The sequence below is a fragment of the Diabrotica virgifera genome, chromosome 10 (assembly GCF_917563875.1).
Source record: "Diabrotica virgifera virgifera chromosome 10, PGI_DIABVI_V3a".
NCBI classification, from domain to species: Eukaryota; Metazoa; Arthropoda; class Insecta; order Coleoptera; family Chrysomelidae; genus Diabrotica; species Diabrotica virgifera.
The window spans coordinates 36,689,951-36,709,707 of record NC_065452.1 but is presented as its reverse complement, the minus strand read 5'-3'; the positions used below and the strand labels follow the sequence as shown (position 1 = coordinate 36,709,707).

The 19,757-nt window shown below is 37.5% G+C and overlaps 1 protein-coding gene across 3 annotated transcripts in view; it reads left to right on the top strand.

Annotated features, from left to right (window-relative positions):
* Positions 1 to 19,757, top strand: part of LOC114335309 (phospholipid scramblase 2) — a 130,431-nt gene that overhangs the window by 65,866 nt on the left and 44,808 nt on the right. The gene's annotated exons all lie outside the window — the stretch shown is intronic.

Sequence of the window (19,757 nt, the reverse complement as noted above, 5' to 3'; positions counted from 1 at the left end):
TTAAGTATTTTAGGTTAAATCTTCGTATTTTGTGCTAAGGTTTCTCCAGTTACTATATGGACAATTATTAATGAAACACCCTGTATATTTACACTATGTACAAACTTGACCCATTCCTTCTTAATTTTGGCCACCGTCCTTGCTTCTATTCATGTTGTTCCTCTTTTTTCGAATATGTTTCCTGGGGTTCTATCCCATGTTTTTCGTGGTTTGCCTTTTTTTCCCTGCGTTTTTGCCTGCCAAATTTCTTTCACTGGTTTTGTATTATCCATTCTCTGAAGATAACCCCAACAACTGAGTTGGTGGGCTGTGGGCTCCTTCATGTATATTCTAAGGTTGACTCTATTTCCAAATCTTCTCTTATTTGAGTGTTCCCTAGTCCAGGGGTCACCAATTATATTCACCGAGGGTCCGTTTCGAAAACCTATGACACTTCCGGGGTCCGGATTTAATGCTACCGCTGTCTGGTTGTTCTGATTGTGTTTCTTTGCGGATTCTTGTTAAAACATATATCGCCTATAAACAAATCAGTAGTGTGCCGGGCGAAATTTTCAGGCAGAAATTTATTAACAAACTCAAAACATCACCTTTTTTGTCCTCGTAAACATATTCTCAGCATTTTTGGGTCATGTTAAACAAAAAGGATCTGTCATTTTTCTCAAAAGTTGATATTTCGAGTTTTAAGCGATTTAAAACCTGAAAAATGCGAAAATAAGCATTTTCGAAGCTTGAAAACTCATATGCGTAAATTATTATTTTTGAGGTTGTCAAGTACCTAAATTGAAGTTTAAACATTCAAGTTGTTTTTAATTGTTAATATGCTCGTCCACTCGACCCTTAAGTCGTCGAGGCGGCGCGTCACACTATATGCGGCGTATCGCACTATATGATTGGCGGATTTAGTTATCACATTGGCAATAGTTAATTGAATAATTAAATATTAAAAAACTATGTCAATAATATATTATAAAAATTTAATAAATGTCAAGTATTTGTTTTGAATTTTTCTCCTATGTAGGTATACGTGCGACAGAGACGCACCATAAAGTGCGACGCGCGACGATTAACAATTATAAAACAACGGTCTATATTGAAATAAGCCCCGATTTCTCATTTTAATCTTAAAATTGGATGCATAAGCTTCAATTTACGCACTCCTCATCTCCTCAACCTGAACACCAATTTACACATAAGTTCTCAAACCTCGAAAATGCGTATACGCATTTTGGCATTTTAAAATTTTAAATCGCTTATAACTCGAAAACTATCAACTTTTGAGAAAAATGATAAGAGATTTTTTTTATTTAAAATCGAACAAAAAAACTGAAAATACATTTTTTGAGACAAGAAGGTAATTTTGAATTTGTTTAAAAAAATTGTTTCCTATGTAAAAAAATGTACAGCCTGTCTGAAGTTTGGAATGAGTTAATTGCAACTGATTCTCATTGGTGTGGCTGCACAGTAGAAGAATTATTTCGCGTAGCAGCCGATAGAGAGAGATTTCAGGAAATTGTAAACATGATGACGGCCAACGTCTGAATACAGACACGGCACCTAAAGAAGAAGAAGATTCTCATTAGGGAGTTGAGCCAAATACAAAAGCACTAAGTTGAGATAAACATGGTACACAATTTTATAGCTAAACGTTTTCATAACTTATCTCACAATAAAACACTGAAAAAACGTTTGTTTTTCTATACTTCCACAAAATTTATTACAACTATGTTATTACTACTGTTATCCAAGAAAGGTGCACACAAGGAAGGAAAGCTATCGCATTATTGAACAAAATCCTATGGGACCAAAGTATCTCCAAAGAAAATAAACGTAACATCTATAACAGCATTGTTAAGAGCATTATAACATACAGCAGCGAAGTTTGGCCACTTAAAGAAAAATCCGAAAATATGCTCAGAACAACTGAAATGGACTTCTGGAGAAGATCTGCTGGTATATCAAGAATACAAAAAATCAGAAATACAAGAATATTGGAGATAATGGATGTAAAGCATACAATAATGGACGATATAAAAACAAAGCAACTAAGATGGTTTGGCCACGTACAACGTATGGAAGAAGACAGATTACCCAAGCAAGTGCTACGATGGGCACCAAAAGGACGGCGGAAGAGAGGAAGACCTAGGAAAAGCTGGATAGAAGGAATCCATAGGGAAATCGGAGAAAGAGGCTTGAACGAAGACATGTGCTACTATCGAGAGCAATGGCGATTGGGAATCGGAAGACGTCGTAGAACGTTATGAACCGATTATATATATATATATATATATATATATATATATATATATATATATATATATATATATATATATATATATATATATATATATATATATGTATATATATTTATTCTGTCATTTGCAGGAGCGGATCTAGAAGTTCATAATAGGGGGTCCAGACTTCCGCAAATATTATACTATCCAGATTTAGCCATACAACTCACACTTACTCTACTCACACTTACTCTAAGGATAAAATTCATTCGTCCCGTATACCTACGGTATCAAAAGGATTGAGCTCTGGGCCTCGATTTTTGACCCTTTGCTTTGTAATCGAACGTATTCGCTACGTATACTAAACAGATACGAAGCGAATACGTTCGATAACGAAGCGAAGGGTCAAAAATCGAGCCCCTGGTGTAGTACGCTCTTTAACGGTAAATATTGCAAAACCTCTAAATTCTAAAGAATCGCTCCGATTTAGATGAAATTTTGCAAATAAGCTAATCTTGCCCTCCTCTTCAAAAGTGATATGACTACAATGCGTGCTTATTATTTTTAAGGGGTGAAAACTACCCTTTTTACCAAAAAATAAAAACAGCATATATATAAGCGTTATTTAAATCTAAATTATGTGTAGGTATGTTAAATAGTATGCATAATATAGAAATTTGATTGTTTCTCATATTGAAATGTATTTTATAGTTTTAAACCCTTAAAAACTATCATCTAAATAAGAATTTGTATAAAAAAATAATTTGTAACTTTAGATTAGGTAATGTTGCATTTTGTAGTGATTTAAACTTTATTTTATGTTCGTAATTTAGTGTATTAAGTATTTAATATTTTCAACCCTAATAAACTACCCCTACAAAGACATTTATTAGATCATTCACTCACGGTAAAATATTGCAAAACCTGTGAATTTTAAACAACCGCTTGGGTTAACATGAAATTGGACATTAAGCCTTAGGTTAGCATTAAGACTTAGCTAATAAGTAAAAGAAAAAAAGTGATATAGTACCGATGTGTGCTTTTGCCCTGGGGTGAGTTTCACCCCTTCTCGTGGGTGAAAAAATGTAGGTCCAAAATAATTACGGAAATAGCTAAACTGACTAATTTTAAGCAACTTTTGTTCTATAAAGTTTTTTCACTAAGTCAATATTTTTCTACTTATTTGAGAGTGAATATGTTCATTTTTCAACAAATGAACCACGTTGTTAATAGACGGTTCTTCGCAAATAACTGAAAAAGTTAAGTATTTTATCGAAAAAATATTCCGAGCAAAAATATATGTAGATTATAAAAAACTGAAAAAATCTGTGTATGTAGCTAGTAGAACCAGAGTTGTAGCTAATGAAAAGAAGGTTCTTATTCGTGAAATTCCAAATCGGACATTTCGACGTGAAATATCCAAAAAATGAAGCACACTTTAGGGAAAATTTATCAGAAGTTTTTAAGAAAGTTTTATTTTTATTTATTTTTTTAATTTTTAGCATTACCTAAATGTAAGCAAATTACGCTCAAAATAAAGTTGGTCCCTTTTGAAATTAATCGTTATCGCTTCACAAGTTACTTTACTTATGGACCTGGATGCCGCCTACCAAAAAAGTTGATTAATAGTAAGCTGAAATTTTAATAGCTTAACGGTTTTTTAACGATAACTTTTGTAATTTTCAAGATATTTCATTGCTTCAAAGCTTATTTTATCGGGAATGGTAAGTGCTAAAAGTTCTCAAAAGTTGGACTTTCTAGAGGTCTTTGATTTTTAAAGCATAAGATTCAAAGAGCTTATAAAACTGCTTCTCACACTTACGTGCAAACTTAAAATATAAATATCTCACTCAGTTTTTATCATAGAGACATTGAAAATGTTTCAGTATGAAAAATACTACATTTTAGTATTCACATATATTTGTCAAATTTCTTTTAGTTTTCAAGTAATTTTGAAAAAATGTAAAAAATTTATAAAATATCAAAAAATAAATTAATACTAAATTGATTTTTTTTTTCAAATCTAAGCACTTTAAACCGGTTAAAATCTTGGAACACGTAGTCAGTTTATAAATAAAGCTGAATGTATATGGAATAATGTTAATTTTTATTTTTGTGGAAAATTCACCGATTTAAGTACATAATTATTTTTTTGTTTTTTCAACGACATAATCGTTTTGTTTGTTTAATAACTCGGCCATTTTTTATCCAAATCACTTTTATCGTAGCACCTTTTAAAGTTATCAGTACAGTCTTTAAAAGATGTCTCCATAATTTTTTTCCAAAAATCTCTATTTCTTGCGTTATTTAATGATAAAATATTTGATTCAAGGTTAATTCGAAAAAACCCCGATTTTAAGTAGGCTGTAACTTAGGTAGTGTTATTGCTATAATAATTTAAAGAACACCACTCAATTTACTAATTTAAAGGGTTTCTTTTTTATTCTAATGACTTTTTCGTAAAAATACATAATTTTATAGTATTTTTTGAAAATATACTCAAAAACATGCATTTTTCATGTAGGAAATCATCAATTTCGATCGTAAATAACTTGCTAAATATCAACTTACCGAAAAAGTCGTATATAACATTTTTTACTCAGAATTTAAATGTCTATCGATTTCTGAGATTATTTTAAGGTTAAATATTTCCACCCCCGAGAAGGGGTGGTACCCACCTCCAGAGCAAAAGCACTCATCGGCACAATATCACTTTTTTTCTTTGACATGTAAGCTATGCGTATGCCAAATTTCATGTCAATCCAAGCGGTTCTTTCAAATTTACCGCAAAAACCGTCAAAGAATGTACTAGAGGGACTCTTTCCGTGTTACGGATGAAACACGGAAATAGTCCGTGGGGTCATGGGTGGGTGTCCAATACAATAGGGGGTCCATGGACCCGTTGACCCCCTCAGTATCCGCACCTGGTCATTTGTATTTGCCATGATTTTTGTTTTACTCATGTTCATTTTTAATCCTATTTTCTCTGATGCTTGTGTTGGTTGAGTCAGCATTGTGGCTAGTTCTTATTGGTTGGTTGTAATTAGTGATGAGCAAAACAAGAACAAGACCAAGACCAGGCTAGTCTTGGTCTTGGTCTTGTTCTTGCAAGCTTGGTCTTGGTCTTGGTCTTGCAGCTAAAAGGCAGTCTTGGTCTTGCACTAGCCGGTCTTGTTCTTGGTCTTGGTCTTGCTGCAAGAGTCTTGCTGGTCTTGCTTTTTTGGTAGTAATAATTTGAACCAAACAATTTCGAATAAAATGTACATTGAAATAAATAAAGATGTGAAGAATGAAACTATATTTTTTGCTTTAAAATTTTAACAGAATGTAGGATATAGTTTCAAACGGATACCAATTTTAACATTATACATTCACCTAATGACCTAATTATTTCTCTCTATATAAAGAGATTAGAGTATATTTTTATAATGGTAACATTTATCAGTAGAAAAAACCTGCATTTACAACCCTTGTTGCAATTGCCGGCCTTCGATTGTGTCACGTTGTGTTTTACATGCTGTCGATACCTGCCGCCTGCCTCCAGACCACGTCTTGAGTCTGGATTATTGTTTATTGCCCCTGTATTTTAATAAAATGTTAAAGAAAAAGAGCTTCTTAAAGGTGCCACAAATGGTCGGAGACCTTCAATTCACGGATTTTACGAAAAGGGATAAACGGTTTATAGTTGTTAACAGATAATGATCTGCTCCTTTCACTCGAACACTGTAGTATTTATCCTACGAGGGTCAAATTTAAGAACATAAATTAAATTTTTTTAAGAGAACACAAAAATCAAATATTTTTTACTCTATTTAATCATTATTTAATATAATTAACTTTTTTTATAAACTAACTAAAACATACTTTTTAGTAAATACGTACATATTTACCATATCTATTTATAGACCTAATACTATAACATAATAACTAAACCCAATGGGGAGTTATAAACGCTTAATTCTGTAAATTGTTATCTTGCAGTTCTTTAATTTTATTTAAACTACATTGCTCTCGTAACACGAGTTATTCGCACTTTTTATTTTCACATATTTTTGGATTGAATACCCATTATGACATTTAAAACGTTGAAAATATTCGGATGTGGGTAGTAAAAACTAGAATTTAAAACACACTGAAATGATGCGCATGCATTTTAAGTGCGGCACATACTATTTGTACTACTGGCCCTTTCTGGGGAAAACCTTGATTCTTCCAAATAGTTTTCAACTATGAAATCAGTAAAATTCTTTACACGTTTGTCATCCGGGATTTTCACAAATAATTCAACTTCCAACTTTCGTTGATTGTAAAAAATTAATCCAAAGAATAATTTTAAAAATTTCCCAGTATCGGAATTTTTGTCATTATATTCAGAAACTGAACCTAAGCTTTGGATTTTGCGATACCAAGCTTGACACATTACAATCGACAACCAGTTATTTTTTATTCAGGCCACAATGCTTTCACAGCATTGTGAATCCCTTTTCAAAATCTATTATGATATTTTTTGTATTCATTTTAAATTTAACGACATACATTTTTCCTCGATTATGCGAAAAGAATTGAAATAAGTGTCAGTATTTTTATTAGACAAAAAAGCGAAACTACTGATACATAAAAACCGTTTTTAATTGCATTTTTTTAAATGGATTACCCTATCTATAATTAAATTTTTTTGTCTTACAAGTAATTTCAATTGTCCTTGAACTGTCGCCGTTTGAAAACTTGCCTTCTGGGCACTTTGAAGGTTAAGAAAATGCAAACCGTTTGACTTAATCAAAACGACTTAAAAATATAACCAAAATATTATATATTTTAAAAATTCGATATTGTTTAAGGTTTCTTACAATGTCAGTATATATTATTGAACTAAAAAAATAAAGTTAAATAATAAAAACCAATTTTTCTCAAAAAAAGTGCAAGAGTCTTGCAGGTTGGTCTTGGTCTTGCGTGGTCTTGCAAGGTTCGGTCTTGGTCTTGTTCTTGCAAGCTTGGTCTTGGTCTTGGTCTTGCAACCAAAAGGCGGTCTTGGTCTTGGTCTTGGTCTTGCTGCAAGACCAAGACCAGTCTCGCTCATCACTAGTTGTAATAAGAACAACACCATCGCAATATCTGAGGTGATTGAGTTTCTTTCCGTTTATGTTGATGTTGATACTCATGTCTTCCCATTCCAGTTCTTTAAAGACATCTTCCAGAGCTAAGGTAAAGAATTGTGGGGATATTACAGTGGAGATATTAGTCGGCGACAAATTAGCAGCAAAACGCATACGCACTTTAAAATTATATAAATAATATCGTTAACAGATAAATATACAAGGTATATTTACCTAGTATAATTTAGTAATTAGTTATTAACATTAATTAAAAGTAAATATACCTTGTATATTTATCTATTAACGGTATTATTTATATTAAGTGAGGTTAGAAATTGTCGGCGACAATTTGTCCACTGTACCCGCGAACACAACTATTATATTGAACTCATTAATTTTTGTTTTTATTGTCATTTTATTTTTATTTTTTATTGTTCATTGCATAGTATAGGTTAATCGTTTTTTGAATTCTATTGTTAATTTCTGTTTCCTATCTTCCGTTGTTTTCTAATTCTACTGCTAAATATTGGAAGGTTCGTGCTTGTTCTTTACTCCTTTTATTTGTGTGTTTATATTTTATTCTTCTTGATTTTCTCCTATGACCACAACTTTTGTTTTATTTTTATTAATTTTCATTTCATATTTTTTTAATACGTACTTCATTCTACATTCCTATATTTCCAGAATGCTCTTTCTGAAATGTCTACTTTTCTTACATTTCTATAATCTAAATGCATTGGGTCACTTTTAAGTTACATTTTTTTTAGAAGCAAAAAATAAATATTATAGGAGTTTATAGCCCAGAAAACTGCAAACGTGAAGTCGACAGAGTCCACTTTTATAACGAGCTTCAACAAACAATCGACGAAATACCAGCCAATGAGATAATATACATTTTAGGAGACATGAACGCAAGAGTCGGTAACATAATTATACCAGGAATAAAGCAACGATTCAATGAAGACAACAAAAATGAAAATGGAGAACTACTTATTAACTTTTGCTCTCAGAACGAATTTCGAATAAACAATACGTTCTTCAAACACAAAGATCAACAAAAATATACATTCCAAAATACAAGAGGACACAGATCACAGATCCGTTATTGATTATACAGGGTGTAACAAAAATACAGGCCATAAATTAAATCACATAATATGTGATTCTGGGATCCAAAATAGTTCGAATGAACCTAACTTACCTTAGTACAAATATACACAGAAAAAAAGTTATAGCCCTTTGAAGTTACAAAATAAAAATCGATTTTTTCGAATATATCGAAAATTATTAGAGATTTTTTATCGAAAATAGATATGTGGCATTCTTATGATAGGATCATCATAAAGAAAAATTATAGTTCAATTTGTGCTCCCCATAACAATTTTATGGGGGTTTTGTTCCCTTAAACCCCCCCCCAAACTTTTCTGTACGTTTTAATTAAATTATTATTGTGATACCATTAGTTAAATTCAATATTTTTAAAACTTTTTTGGCTCTTCGTATTTTTTCGATAAGGCAGTTTTATCGAGTTGCAGCTTCTTTTTTAATATGTTTACATAAAAATTTTATGGGGGTTTTGTTCATTTAAACCCCCCAAATGTTTGTGTACGCTCCAATTAAACTATTACTGCGATACCATTCGTTAAACAAAATGTTTTTAAAACTTCTTTGCCTCTCTGTATTTTTTCGAGAAGGCACCTTTTATCGAGATATGACTTCTTTTTTAATACGGTTCAAAATATACCTAAAAATGTAAATCCTACAATAATTTTTCATATTATTACCAAGTATCCATAATCGTACTTAACCATATACAAATATGTGGTGGATTTGAAAAATATTCAAAATATATCGATAAAAACTGACTTTTCGAAAAAGTACTAAGAGCCAAAAAAGTTTTAGAAATATTGTGTTTAAGTAATGGTACTAAAATAATAATTTAATTGGAACGTACACAAAAGTTTGGGGGGTTTAAAGGAACTAACTACTACTACTACTACATTGTTTGATTTGCTTGTCTTGATAATGTTAAGAAGAAATGCGTACAATGTGCTTCCCCGTTTAGGATTTTGTCCTCTTCAGGGTTTGTGGTGAATGTTTAGTGTTGGCAGCAAAAGCAAACAGTCCGAAAAACACACTGGGGCAAGCGCCGTGTCCTGGTGTTCTTGGATCCTTGGTTATGCCGGACGGTGGTGTCCAGAAGGCTAAGAAGTCAACAGAGAAGAAAGTTTGATGGATTGTTGTTGGTTCCATAGACATTTACGTGTACTGTCCGTGCTTTGCTCTCGACCAATCTCCCTAGAAACCATTGTACAACGACAGGCGAACCTGCGTCCCTCGTCGGCGGTCAGGAGGTGGCTTTGAGCGCAGCGTGGACAGTGAGCGTTCGAGTGGAGAAAATAGTTGCGGCTATTTTCTTGGGACGAACAGGTATAATTGTGCAATGAAGTTGGGAAACCGCAAAAAACCAACTTCTCCCTGTTCGGGGTAGGGAAGAGGAAATGTTAGAGGTGGGTACGGTAGGCTAACGGGGTAGCCTCAAGGATGTTTTCGTACTCCACCGGGAGTTCGTCAATGCATGTTTGCATTAGAGCGGACGGTACATGAATCTTTTTGCGTTTGGGCTTTCGGTGGAGTACGTGGCCGGAAGATGAACAGGAACATTTGAGAGATTCTTGGGTGTCGGAAGGGGGGCCGTTGATTACTTTGATTGTGAAGTTCCTGTTCAGAGAGTTTATTCTCTCGGTGATTTTGGGGGTGTTCGAGATGTTATGGATTTCGTTTGAGGGATATCGCCAGTGCTCATAGTTACATCTACGCAAGACTCTACGCTCTGTCCTCAACAACCTCTCTTGTTTTTGTCTAGAGCAAAGAGAGTAGATACATGACTTGTACTCCATGACGGGTCGAATAAAGGTCTTGTAAGTGTGAATGAGAGTCTTCTTGTGTGTCTTGCCAATTTTTCCAGAGAGAGCGTTGAGAAGTCTGGCCCTGTTCCTTACCCTGTCTAAAGTTGCCTTTAGATCTGCGTCCCAGTTGAGAGTCCTGGTAAACAGAACTCCCAAATAGTTCACAGTCGGGCTAACAACAAGCCTTTCTCCCAACAAACTCAGAGGATATTGGTCGTCTTCATTGCGAATGATTCTATTTGACACAGAAGGGGCGCGAAACACAATTGTTGTTGTTTTGTTCGCGTTGAGCGTGACTCTCCACTTACAACACCATTCGCCGACGCCGTCCAACAGAGCCTGGGCTCTTCTGAAGAGGAGTCTTGGGTTGTATCGAGAGGTAGTTGAGAGCAGAGTCGTGTCGTCTGCATAGAGAAACAGCCGAGTACCTGGGATATTTTGGTTAGTGATATCGCTGTTGTAGATGATGTACAACAGCGGCGCTAGGACTGAACCCTGGGGAACTCCAGCTTGTGGAGTGAAGGGGGTGGACTTTTGATCGCATATTTTCACTCTGACAGTACGATTGTGGAGGTAGGAGTGTACAATTTTGGTAAATTGCAATGGAAGCCCGATGTCCAGAAGTTTCCGAACAAGCCCGTCGTGCCAGACCTGGTCGAAAGCCTTCTGCACATCCAGAAATGTGGCTATGGCGAATGAACCATCGTTGATGGTTTGAGTAACTTTGGTAGTGAAGTCTATTAATGCATGTTTAGTAGATTTACCTGACTGGAATCCATATTGGAATTTTGGTATGATATTGTGGTTTTCGAGAAAGTTATTGAGCCTCTCTTTTAGGATTAGCTCAAGAACTTTACCCAGAGTATTGATTAATGAAATTGGTCTATAGGATTCCACGTCGGTTGGGGGTTTGCCTTTTTTCAAAAGCATGATGGTGTTGGCCACTTTCCAAGGAGTAGGAAAGTGGCTGTTTTTGAGACATGCATTGAATATTTTAGTTAGAAGAGGGATGATACTCTCTGGAAGTTTTTTGAGGCACCTTCGATTGATGCCATCAGGTCCGGGAGCGCTGTTTTTGCCGATTTGGCAAAAGCTCTCCGTTTCCCTGTCGGTGAGGGGGTCCATGATAGGATCATAGACTGGAATGTAGTGGTTGAGAGTAACATTTACTATGTATTCTGTGTTGAATTTAAATATGCGATCAAAGTTCGGGTTATCTGGCGTTTGAAAATTGTTTTGAAGCGAATTTCTGAATGCTTCGGCTTTCCCTTCTGGGGAATTGACTATGTGATTGTTGACCAACAGATGAGATGGTTGAGATAATTTTTGTTTTGTTAGGACTTTGAATTTTTGCCAGAATTTACCTCCGTCTCTGTAGTCCAGTTTTGAGGTAGCATCTTCCCATCGGCGAGCCGTTAGGACAGATATCTCCCTCTTTATCCTGGCACAGATCCGGTTGTACTCTGTTTTGATTAGTGGGTTTCTGTTGGCCTTGTATTGACGTAGAAGACGTCGTTTTTGTTGAATTTTGGCAATGATGTATTGTGGAAGTGCCGGTGATGTATAAGTTATTTGTTTGAGTGGAATTGCGTGCGTGATCGCCTCAGTGATGAGGTTCTCGATATCGGTTGCACTTGTGTCGATACTATCGTTAGTATCGAGTTCGCCTAACATTGGGAGATTTTGTGTGATGAAGTTTTGGAATTCAGTCCAGTTAGCGTGACGATAGTCTCTTATAGATCTTGGAGGGTTTGGTTGTTTTGGAATGAGTATGTCGGTGTCGACAAGAAGAGGTAAGTGGTCTGACGTAATCGAATCGCCTATGTGGCATCTATCCCCGAACCGATCCAGAATGTTACTAGTAACTAGGATGTGGTCGACAATAGAAGCCCCATTGGCGTTCAAAAACGTGAATTCAGTGTTGGTGATTCTTGAAATAGGAAGGTCTAGTAGATAATCCGTGAGGCGGATGCCTTCTGGGTTTTGACGATGATCACCAAACTGTGTGTGTCTACAATTTAGATCGCCCATCAACACAGCCTTGCCGAGCCTCGAAAAGTACTCTAGCAAATGCCTGTTGAGTGGTTGATCCGGGTGTTTGTAGTAAGAGACTATCGTGAGGGTTTCGTTATTGGGGATGTGCACGTCAATTGCCAGGAAGTCCACATCAGGTGGACGAAAATTTTGTGGGAATGTGTGTGTGTGTTGTGCGGTATTCCGTGTTTCACGAGAATACCATTCCCACGTGAAACCTGACAACGGCTTCGATGGATGATCGAATATCCTGCGAAGTGTGGATCGTTTTTCGACAGAGTATCTGTGAGTGCGAGGATCTGGATGTTATGCTTCGACAGGATATTCTTGATGAGGGGTCTCTTTTTGGAGAGACCCTGACAGTTGACTGTGCCTAGGGTGAAATCCATAAAGGGAGGGTGTTTAGTGGTTGGGGCGGAATGTCACCGTGACATTGCTCCCGTACCCGTGGACCACTGTGGAGTGGTCGTAGACTTGGCTAATCAGATTAGCCGTGATTGCAGCGATATGCTCGCGAAGTTCAGGCAACAAGTTGAGCAACAGAGCAGTCTGAATAGACAAGATGTTCTTTGTTTCTGTAGGGAGTTCGAAAGGGGGGAATGATCTTTCGATCGTAAGTGGCTGTATTTCGTGTTGGGCGGAGGGGATGGTGTGTCTTTGTGGACACTTGTTGGAGTATGCGGGGTGGTCACCGCCGCAATTCGGGCATTTGGGTTCCTGCTGTTTGGTGCAGGCGCTGGACTTGTGGTTACCGCCGCAGTGGGGGCAGACGAATGCTTTTTGAGGGCATTCGTCGATGGAATGTCCGTTGATGCAACATTTGCTGCAATATTTTGGAGTGGGGATTGTAGGGTCGGAGCCATGAGGAAGTTCGGCATTGTAGATTTCGCCATCTAGAGTTATGCCTCGGCTCAGTGCTGACGTAAATCTCTCCAAGGATTTGGTCACCACCTTGATCACTTTAGAGTCTTTGCCTGTTTTATAAGCTTTGACTCTCCACAGTCTTTCGACCGGGAATTGCTGTTCTGTGAGCAAGTCGGTGACCTCCTGCTCGGAGTAATCTACGTCGATTCCGGTAATGCAGAGGAGATAGGTAGGCTCTTTAGCGGAAGTGTTTGCATTTCTGCTACGGCTATGGACCGTAACCATGGTTTGGCCAGTTGCTGTGTGGATAGCTTTCTCGATATCCCCTGCATTTATAGGATTAAAAAGTCGAAGATGTGCGATTCCATGTGAGAGAACTTTGCAAGAATGAATTTTGTTGGACAAAAGAGTGGTGGCATTTATTTGCCGAAAGAAGGTACGTTTGTTACAAAGATCTTTTGGGAGATCTTTGATGAGATACTCGGACAGTGTGGGATCGTTTATGGCGTTGATGACGTTTTGATTTCTGGCTTGGGTTTTGGGGCGTGGATTGGCTGCGGCATTGGCGTAAGACATTTGTCTTATTTGTCTTCTTTGGAAGACGAAATCGTTCGGTTCAGGATTGTTTGCAGTGCTGATGGTTGCTTGTGGTTGAGAAGAGGGTTGCTGTTGAGATGATTGTTGTTTCGATTGTTTGGGTGCTTGTTTTGACGGTTGAGTTGGGACTTTTGGTATGGCACCGTGAATATTCCGAGCGCTCTGACGCTGAGGACCAGCCTGTGCTGGTGTTCTTAGAGGCGGAAAATCGCCAGCATATCGCTGCAGAAGGGGGTTGGAGGCGTCGTCCTGCTCGATGCGAAGGTAGGCCTCGCGATACTTGTTGCGGACGATTTCCATCTCCGCGCTAAGCGTCTCGAGGTCTAGCTCCGCCGTGAGCCGGTTGTAACCTCTGGATGGGGGTACAGTGCCTTCCTGATGTAAGGAAGAGAACTGGTTGGCAGTAGTGGTGGCTGTAGTGGTGGTGGTGGTGGTGGCAACGCTTGTCGAGGTCGTCGTCCGAGGACGAAGCGACCGGGTGGAGCTGACTGACCTTACAGAAGAAGGCATTACAAATGGGTGAGGATGCAAGTCGAGCGATCGGAGGGCACCTCAGCCTCAAGGTGTTCTGGGGGGTAAACCCCAGGGATAAAGGTGGCTTGTCCACCCCTCCGTGCTTTTCCGGCGTAAGACAGTGACTATAATTACCTGATGGGTGCAGTTTACCCTGCTGCTGGTGGGTCCCTCGTTGAAAGCCTTTTTCGCAGTTAGTTTGGCCCCCTTACTCGCACTTGTTCTTGTAACCGTGTGTGAACGCTAGGTAGAGTTCGGGGCGAGCGAACTCGCTCGAGCCCAGGGCCAGAGTATTCCTCTGAAACCCAGTAATCCGTCTACCTTTTTGGTTTACACGGCCAAGCGTCGTTGGTTTTTCACTCTGGTTCCAAACTAATAGCTTAGGGCTAACCGTGCGCCGCTTCTTCAGCACTTGGTGCTCTCAGGCTTCTCGCTGTTCGTCGGTAAGAGTGGGGTGTGCTAGCAGTGACCTTACTCTTCGACGTCCGGGACGAGAATGTGCGAAAGGAACTAAACCCCCATAAAATTTTTATAGGGTGTCCAAATTTCCCTATAATTTTTTCTTGAGATGCTACTGTCATAATAATGTTATATGTCGATTTTCAATAAAAAAACTTTAATAGTTTTCGATATATTGAAAAAAATCGATTTTCATTTTGTAACTTCAAAGGGTTGTAACTTTGTTATATGCACATTTGTACTAAGGTAAGTTAGGTTCAATCAAACTATTTTTGGTCCCAGAATATGTGGTTAAATTTATGACCTGTATTTTCGTTACACCCTGTATATTGACAAACAGAAACATCCACCACTCTCAAGTACTAGACATACGATGTTTAAGTGAAGCTAATATTGGAAGCGATCACAACCTAGTACTTGGAAAAATCAGAATAAAGCTACAAAGAAACAGGAAAGAAGACCCTGTTGAATGTGAGACAAGAATAAAGGTAGAAAAGCTACGAGACTTGTCAACACGAGATCTATACCAGAGAAGACTGCAAAAAGTACTGAATGAAAACTACATTACACCGGATGAAGACATAGAAGAAAGTTGGAGGAAGATCAGAGATAATATCAAAATGACAGCAACGGAAGCACTTGGAGAACGTAAGATAAGTAAACATATACGAAAGAAAAGGAGAACTCTTTGGTTCTGTGAAGAAATAAAAATAAAATGGCAAGAAAAAAAGAAAATCTACCTAGAATACAAGTCCAAAAAAACGAGACAAACATATGAAGAATATAAAAGAGCACGAAATGAATTAAACTCAATAGTAAGAAGGAAGAAAACAGAACATTGGGAAGCATTTTCAAAAGAGATGGAGCACGACTTTTATGGGATGCAAAAGGAAATGTGGAAAATGATAAGAGGTCAAAGAGCAGAGATGAAGGAATTAATAGAAGTAAAACATATTGATACAAATACATGGACAACTTACCTAAAAAACCTCTATCAAACAGCTAATCACAAAGAACTGGAAACACGAGGATTAGAATCGGATGAGAAAACAGAAATTAAAGAGGAAGATATAAAGAACGCCTTAAAAAAGATGAAAAATCGAAAAGCTCCTGGGAAAGATGGAATAGCTAATGAACTTTTAAAATACGGAGGAGATAGACTTCACAAAAAACTGAATATCCTTATAAGTAAAATAATAAGTACAGGAAGAATTCCAGAAGAATGGAGAACCACTCAAATGAAGAGGTAAGAACACTTAAGAAAGGTGATAGGGCAGACCCAAGTAACTATAGAGGGATAAATTTACTGAGCACTGTACTGAAACTCACAACAAAAATACTTATGGAGAAAATAATGGCGTGCATAAATATATCGGATGAACAACAAGGATTTAGAAGTTGAAGATCATGTAACGATGCAGTTTTTGTGATAAGGCAAATAGCGGAGAAATCATTAGAATATAACAAACCAGCCTTTTTCTGTTTCATAGACCTAGAGAAAGCGTTTGATAGAATCCAATTAAAAGATGTGATACACCTACTATATGAGAAAAATTTACCACTGGATATCATAAAACTGATAGAAAACATATATTATGTAAGAAATAAAATAGAAATGAAAGTCAATGGAATAAAAACAGAACCCATAGAAACAAACACAGGAATCAGGTAAGGAGATTCACTAAGCCCTCTACTGTTTAACATAATATTGGATGCAATAATAAAACAAGTGAAGAAAAAATAGGGTACAAAATGGGCAATAGAGAGATAAAAACACTCTGTTACGCTGATGACACCGTGTTAGTAGCAGAGTGCGAAGACGACCTACAAAGATTATTGCACGAGTTCAACATTAACGCAAAAGAAATGAATATGAAAATATCAGCCCAAAAAACAAAAAGCTTATTAATTGCCCAAGAACCAATAAGATGCAAATTGGAGTTAGACAATCAAATTATACAACAAGTAATGACTTTCAAATATCTGGGAATTAATCTATCAGCCGACAACAATATCGAAGAAGAGGTAAAAGACCAAATAATTAAAGTCAGTAGAACGGCCGGATGCCTAAACGACACAATTTGGAAAAACAAACACCTAAGATTGGAAACAAAGGCCCGAATATATAAGTTAGTTATTAGGCCAGTTATGACTTACACGGCCGAAACAAGACCAGATACAAGCAAAACACGAAGATATCTGGAAACAAACGAAATGAAGATCTTAAGAAGGATTGCTGGAAAAGGACTACAGGATAGGGTAAGAAGTGAGGAAATCAGACGCATATGTGGGGTAGACAATATAAATACCTGGGTAAAGAACAGAAAAGAAGAGTGAAATGAGCACATAAGCAGGATGTCTGAATCTGAATCAAGGATAGTAAGAATAGCCAGGGACAAGTCACCGTTAGGCAGGAGAAGTATAGGACGCCCAAGGAAAAGATGGAATGACAACTTAGGGGCAGAATGAAAGGCACCGTTAAAGAAAAACAGGCACTACTGCCTATATAAAAGAAGAAGAAGTTACATTTTTTAATTATCTCATCCATGTGAAGGGTCAGAGGGAAAAACGATTAATGTAATTTTTTGGTCATTTTGCGATTTTTGTGAAAAATCTGTTAGCTTAGGAAGAGTAGGTACTATCAACCTGTGAATGGCCAAGGAGAAATAACGATGAGAATTGTCTTAAAAACACGTCACAAGATTGGACGCAAGGGGGGAATACAATGAATATTGGGGAGGTTTTTTATTTGAAATTTCACTCCACCGTGGCGAAAAGGGGTTAATTATTCCCTTTTGCTAAATTGGACATCGGCAAAATATTTACATAAAAAAGCAAACTAGTTTAAATGTTGTTTTTACAACAAATATGTAACTTTGTTTCTCATTTTACCGAAAATGCTTCCAGATAGACATTCATCGTTTTTCCCCCTGACCCTTCATGCATATTATAAATGGTGTTGGACTGAATCCTCTTCTTGTCTCAGTCGCTCGTTTGTAGTAAACGGTTTTGATGTTCTTTTTTTCTGATGACATAAATCATATTGTTGTTGTAAATGTTCTTATTTACCCTTATCATTTTATTACTAATACCTCGCTTCTCTAATAACTCCCATAGTTTTTGTCTTGGTACCTTGTCACAAGCCTTTTCAAGGCTTATATATGCCGTATACAGCTTTTTTCCCTGTTGCTTATATTTTTCTATTATTTATTTGATGGTAAGTATATGCTCGTGGGTTATTCTGCCTTTCCTGAATCCGCTTTGTGATTCCTGAAGTGTGCTGCCAATTTTTCCGGTTATTCTTTCGTTCAATATTTTTCCGTATATTTTCATGGCAGTACTTAAGAGTGTTATTCCTCTGTACTTGTTGCAATCCGTTCTATCGCTCTTTTTATAAATCGGTACTATCTGAGCCTTCTGCCAGTCAATTGGTATATATTCTTCTCTCCAAGCAAGCAAGCAATTTGATTCAACCCGACCTGTTCACTCTTAAAAAATTACGTTCGAGTGTAACAATTCATTGGAGCGAGGTGTATTAACCCGAGTAAAAACAGGAGTCACTCCACCGAGCTCCAATGCTCCAGGACATCCCCCCCCCCTATAGCACGCTGATACGCGATAGGGGCACAACTACCAGCCAAATGCTCTTCACGTAGATTGTAGATTGTAGATTGCAAAAGGGGTCGATTGGCCCAGTTGACCTTACTACACTGCGACCTATAAGATCTTTTGTGTATACCCTACATCTATATTTTAGTCCAAAAGGTCCAGGCTTCTAAGAAAGTCCATTATCCGTTTTGGAGCTAGGTTTGTAATCTGATCAGGATCAAGGAATACCTGTTCCAGATATTTATGGCGTTGCCGAACAATTACTCTGCAATTGCAGATAATATGTTCTGACGTCTCATCTGCCTCATCGCAGAATCTACATGTCCCACTGTCCAGTATGCCCATTTTACAGAGATGATATCTGAGTGAGCAGTGTCCAGTGAGAATTCCTGTGATTACTCTGAGATCAGATTTCTGAAGCTCTAAGAGTAATTTCGCGTACCGGGCAGAGGGTCGTAATAACCTTTTTGCCTGTCTTTGGCCTGGAACATTTTTCCAGTAGGCTGCACTGAGTTCCTTTTCATATTTTCGAACTTCTTCCATTATGCGGCTTTTTGGTATGCCACAAAACGGTTCAGGTCCGATGAAAGGAGTACAAGCTCCTTCCTTTGCGAGACTATCGGCAATCTCATTTCCGACAATTCCTTTATGCCCTGGCACCCATAGCAACGTTAGTTTGTTGCGACTTGCCAGTTGTTTAAGGGATTGTTTGCAATTCCAGGCTATTTTTGACTCGTAAGTTGTGGACTTCAGAGCCTTCAAAGCAGCCTGACTATCAGATGCAATAAATATTCTTGCTGAGTTGAGGCCTTTTCTTAGGCACTCTTGAGCACAGAACTCTATTGCTAATAGTTCTGCTTGAAATATTGTTGGAGCATTTCCAAGGGCTGCGGATATCCTAATATTAGGACCTGTGATCCCTATTCCTACTCCTTCGTTTGTTTTTGACCCATCAGTATAGTAAGTGAAGGCACCTTTTGTGATTTGAGCGATTTCGTTTTCTGTCAACTCGCGGTCGTTAATAATAACATCTAACGCGAGTTCGAAATCTTGTTTTGGAGGCATTACGTCTGTAGGCATCTTCATGATTTGGGTTGTTCCAGCCCTTAATACCTCAAGATGTCCCGTTAAGTCACCGGGTTTTAGAGATTTATTCTGTGTCAGCCTATAGGCATTTTCTAGAGCGATCCTCTGTACATGTAAATGTAGTGGAGGAAGGTCTAGCATTGCCTCTAAGGCTGCGGTAGGACACGATCTCATTGCACCCGTGATCCCAATACAGGCAAGTCGTTGCACTTTTTGCAACTCGTTTATTGCCTTTTGCTGCTTTGTTTTGGTCCACCAAACCATCGCAGCATAAGTGATAATGGGTCTGACAACCGTTAAATATGACCAGTAGATCATTTTTGGCTTCAGACCCCAGGTTTTCCCAAAAAGCCTACGGCACA